The sequence below is a fragment of the Cryptomeria japonica genome, chromosome 2 (assembly GCF_030272615.1).
Source record: "Cryptomeria japonica chromosome 2, Sugi_1.0, whole genome shotgun sequence".
Taxonomy (NCBI): Eukaryota; Viridiplantae; Streptophyta; class Pinopsida; order Cupressales; family Cupressaceae; genus Cryptomeria; species Cryptomeria japonica.
Genome location: NC_081406.1, coordinates 69,125,080 through 69,134,362, shown reverse-complemented (window position 1 = coordinate 69,134,362; position 9,283 = coordinate 69,125,080).

Genomic DNA, 9,283 nt, shown 5'->3' with positions numbered 1-9,283 from the left:
TCGTGGGGGTCCACAGTGGTAATCACCACTCGACACCCATCCCTTCTGCATATAAAATAATTTATACAGTTTGCGATTTGATTAAAAAGAAACTTGGTAAATGTTTGGGATTTTTTTTTAATATATATGTAGCGTCCTAAATTGTACGCACTTGCTAGGGTGGTACAATTTCACACCTAGTTTAGCACCCGCCTTGGCGCATTTTGCATTTTGCATTGCATTTCCCCTTTAGCACTTAATTAATTGATTTAATTAAGTCTAAGGTTCTATTTCATCATCATCCACATCATAAAGTTGGCCCCTTTCATTAAAGTGTGCCCCTTTCATTTTATTCCTTCAATACATCATTTAATCAAAAACCCTAATTAGGTCCTACTTTGAACTTGGGGGCTTGATTTCGGGGGTCAAAACATCTCGAAATCACCTGTAACTTCGGGATTCGCTCTAAAATCATCATATCTGACGGCCCTGAAAATTTGGTGAAAAGTTGTTGAGACCATGGCGCCCGGTGTTCACATGGTCCCAGACATTTTTCCCGAAATTTTAGGAGCGCGATCCAATCATAAAATAAAGCTTAACCCCAAGAAATTGGTGGGAGATTCAATCTCTAGGTCGGCCAAAAGTTGGAATTAAGACCTAGGGTTTCATATATAAGAGCTCTCTTTCTTCATTTGAAAGGATCCGAATTTTGGTTCTCAAGGACCCTTTATGCATTAAAAGAGCAGATCTTTGAAGACTTCAACAACATTCAACATCCATCCATCAAGCATTCATCAATTTCATTCATCCATTTAGGGCTTTGAAGACATTGAAGAGCAATAAGGGATCACCGACTGAAGATTGGCTTGTACCCCTCCCTTGGGGTTGGGTATGATTTCATGTTGTTTTCATGTCTTTGCATAAGCCTCATTATATCATTTGTATTCATGCTTTAGATCACTTTGCATCTTGATTCGGAGCATTTACATTATCATGTACAAGCAATTAGGGTTTACTTTCTAGGTTGCTCTAGTTTGCTTACTTGCGTTTTTACAATACAACTTGGCTATTCGTGGAGGTGGAAACCACCAAAGTGGGGGTTTGACTAAGGCAAAACCCTATATAGCCGCCCACCATACCTTCGCAGATATAAGTGCAGGTTTCGGGATTCGGACAATGCCGCAAGTTGCAGATCCGACGGAAGCAGACGGAGACTGAACTTCACACCAAATTGTAGAGCAAAAGACCAGGACAGGGGCGTGGGGCACCCTGGTCCTGCCAGGATAGGGGCGCTAGGCGCCCTAGTCCCTGGGACAGGGGCGCTGGGCGCCCTGGTTCTTCTATCAGACAGCAGTTTCAGCATTTTTCTTATAGCTTTTCAGGTTGCAAAACAACAGTTTCAGGTGCAGAATCAGGACAGTGGCGCCCGCGCCCCCGTCCCGAACATTTCCACTCAGATTTTAGCTCCAGGTACACATCTGCATTCTCCTTTTATCCTTGTGTTTACAGCTTTCCATTGTTTAATCTCAATTCTACAATCTTGTTATTAGTTCATACTTACACTTTAGGGTTAATAGTTGAACTTGCATCATTTTATCTATCATTTGCAACAAAGGAATAGAAATCCTAATAGGTAGCCCGTGGCTCTCTCTTCCACAAAAAGAAGTAGCCAATTGTGTGATACCTCTAGGCTCTTTCGTATTCCACAAATGTGTGCCAAAAGGTGAGATTAGGGCATGTTTGCTTAGTGTCACTTTTTCCCCCACACATTTTGGTGAACCCGACATGAACTCCAATCTTCTCTAATTCTGATTTATGTTTTCAAATTTGAGTGTTTATGCTATTTCAAATTCAAATTTGTATTTACAAGTTTTAATTTCTTGTAAGATTCAAAAATTTAGAGGAAATTTTTGCTAAAATCCTAATTTTTCGATTCAAAGTTGAACTTGTGGATAGCTTTATTGGGATCAATAATTTCAAATCTGATTTAGGAACTCATTTGAATCATAAATTTCATTTTCTAAATCTACATTCTAAGTGCTTGCATTGGTTAAAATTAAACATTTCCTTCTATTTTGCATGTGTTATCATTTGAAAGAGGAAAATTGATGTCATGATGCATTCATTTCATAGATGTGATAATGGGTTAGCTTCCCTTGTTTCAATTTTTCCTTCTCCTAAAGAACCTCCCCCCATCTATAACAACATTTTAGTGCCTAAAAGAGTTGCTACCGATCCCTTTGAGACACACCCATGCTCTAAGGATGAAGACTTTAAGAGTGATCTTGACAATTCTCCTAAAATGTGCCCTTCCTATTTAGCTATCCTAGAGGAAGAGAATGATATCATAAACACCTTTCTTAATGTTACTTCACCTTCCCTACATGATGCCTCTCTAAGTGAAAAGGTATTGATGGATATTGACTTATTTTCTCCTAAAGTTGGTCCTTCCAATGGGGGCATGTTAGTGCAACAAGAGGTTATGAACACTTCTTTCAAAGATCTCCTTCCTAAGCATGAATCTTTGGAGAAATATGTTCATGTTCCTCCTAAAAAACACTCCCTTCATGAGGATCCTTTTGTGCAAGAAGATGACATTATCCCTACATTTCCTAGTGATGGCATTTCCTTTTCCAACAAAATTCCCACTAGAGATGATGAATTAATGATAAATGCTTACCCTTCTCCTAAAGTTTGTCTTACCCATAAGCATCCCTTAGAGAAAGAAGATGAAATAATAAGAAATTTCCTTAATTCTCTCTCCCCTAAAGATCATATTGAACATATTTTGAAGAAAGAGGATGAGTTTAACATATCTATTGATGCTCTCCCTCCTAAGGATGAGGAATTAATAAACAATGTTATCTCCTCTCCCGAAATCGACAATACTTCAAACATTCCTTTCAACAACCTCACTATTTGGGATGAACCATTAGAAGAAGGTGTAGATTATTCTCTACCCCATGAGAGAACCCTAGCCAAAGGGGATGAAATCAAGATTGAAAACTCCCTTGACAGTTTCTCACCTTCCTTGAATCTCAATTATTCTCCCTCTAAAAATAAAGCATCTCCCTCTCCTCAACTTGGTTATACTCGTAAGGAAACCCTAGTTAAAAACAAGATGGTTAACATCTCTTTCAAAGATCTCCATCTCAAAAGTGAGACTTTAGAGAGTAATGTTGATCCTTCTCCTAGAGAGTTTATTCCCCATGTAGATCCTTTGATGATAGAGGATGATATGACCTTTCCTAGTATTACTTTTCCTACTAGAACATCAATGCCTACCCCTTGTCTCTCTCCTAAAATTGATTTAATCCGTGATGAGATTTTAGTGCAAGAGAAGACTATCAATAATTCTTCCAACACTTTTGTTCATTCCTCTAAACCATCCTCAATCAATTTGATACATGTGAATGAAACACCTAACAAACCTCTCTTCACTGTCCAAGGTGCTTGTCCTTCTCAAAATTCTCAACCTTTAAATAAGCCTATCTTAGTGGTTCAAGGTGGTTATGCTAATGATTCTTTTTGCACTCCTAAGAAACCTATTATTACTGTGCAAGGAGGTTATTCTACTAAGAGCCCTTATGAGTATGCTAAGCAACTGACTAGAGAGAGTTATAATGCGGTTGCTCATACCTATAATACTAGAAACAATAGGCAACCTAATTCTCCTCCAGTTATCCCAACTTCACTTCCTCCTTCCCAACCTATTCTTCCTCAAGCTCCTCATATTTCACAAGTTCTTGGTAAGGAATATGATCTCATAGAACAACTTAAAGCTACCCCTGCTAAGATATCCCTTTGGGATTTGATCCAAACTTCTTTCGCTCATCATGGAATGTTACAAGATGCCTTGAAAGATTTGAATGTTCCTCCACCTAATACATCTAGTAATATAGTGTCTTTGGTTAACTCTGTGATGAATCCTAAAGCTCAAATTGTGTTTACTCAAGATGAGTTGCCTACTAGTGAAATTCAACATCAATATGATCCCTTGATGATTGTGGTTATCATAAATGACACTGCTATAAGACAAACACTAGTAGATAATGGTTCTGGCCTTAATGTATGTAGCATTAATCTATTGCATAAGATGAATGTGGATACATCCCTTATTGAGCCTGACTCTCGTCCCATTCGAGGCTTTGATAATGTGGCTAAGTCTTCATTAGGTATTATCACCTTACCCATCACAGTGGGACCTGTTACTTTGCCTACTCCTATCCATGTTATGTCGGGAAATCTAACATACAACTTGTTATTAGGGAGACCTTGGATTCACAGTATGCAAGCTGTCCCCTCTACATTGCATAGACAAGTTAAATTTATTTATAATAATAAGACATATACCTTGATAGGTGATACTAATTTTCAAGCTTGTTTGCAAACATCTACTTCCAAAGGGAGTTCTTCTAAGCCTTCCTCTTCTAGTGATGACTCGTTAAACAAAATACCTATGGATGAATCATTACCCTCTGATAATCAAAATTCTTTGGATGAGTCTGAAGTTCCTGAAGAAGATTCTTCTCAACTTGAATCTACACATGAAAAGGCTTTTGATCCTGAGAAGGTTCTCGCATAAGATGATTGGGGATCTCTTGATTTTAATCCCACCTTTGTAGGTGAGTATAGGGTTCCTCCTAGAGAGCTTAAAGTTAAAAAGAAGGAAGAAACTAGAGATCAATCAGTCTTACCTGAACCTATGAGAAATAATTTTGTGGCCGCTTCTCAAACTTCTTCTCCTCACACCTCTAATTCTGAAGAATTTGATTCTTTGTCTTATGAAAAACCACCTTTTCTTTCTGAAATGGCTAATCGTTATGGTCGTGGTTTCCATATTTTGGCTAAGAGTGGCTATAGTGGAAATGGTTGTGGCGCAAATGAACAAGGAATTAAAGTTCCTTTAGAACATAACATGCATGAATATTCATTTGGACTTGGATATAATCTTTCTAAGCCCACCAAAGCATCTAAAATACCATCTCTCAATGTGAATGCTATATTTAGTAGTGATGATGATCTCACTCCAACTAAATCATCTTCTACTTCTATCAACTCTCATTCCCCTCATAAGGAAATCTTGGCGATGAACAAATCTCTTTATGACTCCCCTCAAATTTCTAAATCCACTTATGAATCTTTATCTCCTATTCATCATAAAGTCCTTTCCTCCAAGGATAAGGCTCTAATAAATTACACTCATCCTTCTTCTAAGATTTCTTGTGACTTTTCTTCCTCAATTTTTATCATTTTATACATGTTTTTGATCTCACTTATAGTTGAGCATTTAGCATGTCATATTCAAATACCTCATTCAATCTATCATGTCTTTAAATAACATTAATGGCTATTATGTTGCTCACCATTATGTGACATTGGTAGCTCATTTACTGGGGGCTCATTGTCATTCATGATGGTACAATTTCAAGTGCAATCATATTTTTGAAGCAATATAATAGCCTAATTTTTCTATGTTCCTAAGGGGTAATAGTGTGGAAATATTGATCATCTTTTCTTTAGAATCCTCTTTTCCTAGATATGAGAGAAGATGTGTATTCTCTTTCTTATCCTACCCACTTCTTGTGAGGAGCATTTTACATACACTAATGTCTTGCTTGCATGAACTCATGTGAGTATGTAGTACATTTTGCTTATGTCTAAATTTCTCCCTAGAAGATTTTGTAAGTCCTTCTCATTGACCTTATCCTTGGGAGGCAATGATCTTTTCTTATTTTTATCTAAGGATCCACTTTTTCCTATTTCATGGATGGTGTGAACTTTATTACTTGATGTTTTTCCTTGTATGCATTTGTGGTTGTTTGTTCAAGGATACTCTCTTACAAGAGGTGTAAGTCCTTGACTACAACCTCTTTTGCACTTGGTAAAATACATCCATAATGAATTCACTCTCCCAATTGGGTTAAAAAGAGCGTCATCCTTCATTAAGAATCACTTTCACCTCGCAAAAGAAGGAAGTATTGCATTCTTATTCTCTTCTTTGTCTTATTCTAGAAGATGTTATATTTGTCTAAGACAATTCCTCTCGGGGATAGGTGTCTTTTGTACAAAGATCTCTTCTCCTCTAAGGATCTCCTTTACACATAATACAAGATATCCCTTTTTCAACTATCTTATCCTTGCTTAAAGAGTGCAAAACTCTCTTGCTTGGATCTATGACATTGTTGCATTTTTGGGGTATCTTCTTTTGTGATGAAGGTAGGTATCCTTGTTCTACTTTGCTTATGACATAAACATTACACTTTTTGAGCAATGGGTCATTCTCAGAACCAGAGCACAAACTCTTATAGCGAGGTGTCTCCATTTTTCTTTTATGCAAGGTGATTATTCTCGGAACCAGAGCACAGACTCTTAGAGCGAGATGTCATGCTTTTGTACTATACATATACAGGTTGTAGCATACTCGGGCATAGACTCCTATGAGGTGCTTCTAACCTCCCTTACACACACATGCACGAGGTTGAGTGGAACTAGCGGCATAAGGCTAGGCTTTCTCACTCTCCTCCCTTACATGGATCACCTAGACAGACTCTAGGGGCTAGTTTTCCATGTCCTTTTTCCCATGGATCACCTAGACAAGATCGAGGGGCGAGAAGTCCATGTTTTCTCTCTCACTATTCTTTTCATGGATCACCAATGTGTGTATTCATGCTTTTTTCCTTTCTTTTCTTCTCTTTGCATTTTGTTTCCATTTACATCCTTCATCTTGTGTTAGAGAACTCTTAAATCCTCACACTCTTTGTTGTGTTGGAATTGAGAGTTAGTCCTCTTTCTTACCGAATGACTCTCCATTAGTTTTTGATCTCATATCAAATCTTCTTGTGAGCATTTGTCATCAATATTCTTTAACAATTCGAAGTGGTAAACATGATACCCTATTTCAACTCACTAAAATTAGCAAGCCGAAACAGGGGGGGGCATATAGCTACCCTCGAATTTTCATCACCTTCCTTAGTAAGCATTAGGTGATTTTGTGATCTAACATGTGGTTTTGTAGGTTGTGGTTCCTAACTGTGTACTGCAGATACCGCTGGGGGCTTTGTCCGACAACTTATGGATATATCCTTTTTCAAATAATGTTTACTTTTCTATACTTTAGCTTGCATATGCACGTGGTGTTCATATGACCGCTAAAGTGGGGGCTAAATGTAGCGTCGTAAATTGTACGCACTTGCTAGGGTGGTACAATTTCACACCTAGTTTAGCACCCGCCTTGGTGCATTTTGCATTTTGCATTGCATTTCCCCTTTAGCACTTAATTAATTAATTTAATTAAGTCTAAGGTTCTATTTCATCATCATCCACATCATAAAGTTGGGCCCTTTCATTAAAGTGTGCGCCTTTCATTTTATTCCTTCAATACATCATTTAATCAAAAACCCTAATTAGGTCCTACTTTGAACTTGGGGGCTTGATTTCGGGGGTCAAAACATCTCGAAATCACCTGTAACTTCGGGATTCGCTCTAAAATCATCATATCTGACGGCCCTGAAAATTTGGTGAAAAGTTGTCGGGACCATGGCGCCCGGCGTGCACACGGTCCCGGACATTTTTCCCGAAATTTTAGGAGCACGATCCAATCATAAAATAAAGCTTAACCCCAAGAAATTGGCGGGAGATTCAATCTCTAGGTCGGCCAAAAGTTGGAATTAAGACCTAGGGTTTCATATATAAGAGCTCTCTTTCTTCATTTGAAAGGATCCGAATTTTGGTTCTCAAGGACCCTCTATGCAGCAAAAGAGCAGATCTTTGAAGATTTCAACAACATTCAACATCCATCCATCAAGCATTCATCAATTTCATTCATCCATTTAGGGCTTTGAAGACATTGAAGAGCAATAAGGGATCACCGACTGAAGATTGGCTTGTACCCCTCCCTTGGGGTTGGGTATGATTTCATGTTGTTTTCATGTCTTTGCATAAGCCTCATTATATCATTTGTATTCATGCTTTAGATCACTTTGCATCTTGATTCGGAGCATTTACATTATCATGTACAAGCAATTAGGGTTTACTTTCTAGGTTGCTCTAGTTTGCTTACTTGCATTTTAGGATCTTGCACACACACAAGGTCTGCACACACATTACTTTTACAATACAACTTGGCTATTCATGGAGGTGGAAACCACCAAAGCGGGGGTTTGACTAAGGCAAAACCCTATATAGCCGCCCACCATACCTTTTCAGATATAAGTGCAGGTTTCGGGATTTGGACGATGCCACAAGTTGCAGATCCGACGGAAGCAGATGGAGACTGAACTTCACACCAAATTGCAAAGCAAACGACCAGGACAGGGGCGTGGGGTGCCCTGGTCCTGCCAGGACAGGGGCGCTGGGCGCCCTGGTCCGTCTGTCAAACAACAGTTTCAGCATTTTTCTGACAGCTTTTCAGGTTGCAAAACAACAGTTTCAGGTGCAGAATCAGGACAGTGGCGCTCGCGCCCCCGTCCCGAACATTTCCACTCATATTTTAGCTCCGGGTACACATCTGCATTCTCCTTTTATCCTTGTGTTTATAGCTTTCCATTGTTTAATCTCAATTCTGGAATCTTGTTATTAGTTCATACTTACACTTTAGGGTTAATAGTTGAACTTGCATCATTTTATCTATCATTTGCAACAAAGGAATAGAAATCCTAATAGGTAGCCCGTGGCTCTCTCTTCCACAAAAAGAAGTAGCCAATTGTGTGATACCTCTAGGCTCTTTCGTATTCCACAAATGTGTGCCAAAAGGTGAGATTAGGGCATGTTTGCTTAGTGTCACTTTTTCCCCCACACAATATATATCCAATTGGTAAATATAGTTTAATTTGATAGGATAGTAACTTTGATAAAAGAGTATAATTTGGATAAATATAGTTAGATAGTCATAAAAGATGAATTTAGATGTATTTAGATTAATGTTATTAGATTTAGCTAAGGAGATACGTTTTGCAAAATAAATATATGCCTTTTGTCAACATAGATTTATTTGGAAATTAGGTATACTTTCAAGAAAAGTAATGTTTCTAGGTATAACCATATGTTGTTCATATAAATAATCAATCATGTGGTTGAGTTCTGCTTAGGATTATTAATCCGCATATGCTTTCATATGAACTTGGGTAATCTTCATTTAATATGCAATTGACCAGATATAATGAAAACAAATTTGTAGGAATGGTTTACAATATTTGTGTAATATTATGATGTCAATAAATTGAGCTTATGGTTTAATGGAATCTATGTTGATTTGGATCTATTTGTTGTACAAGTGTATATTTTGGTCTCACTGGCAGATTTG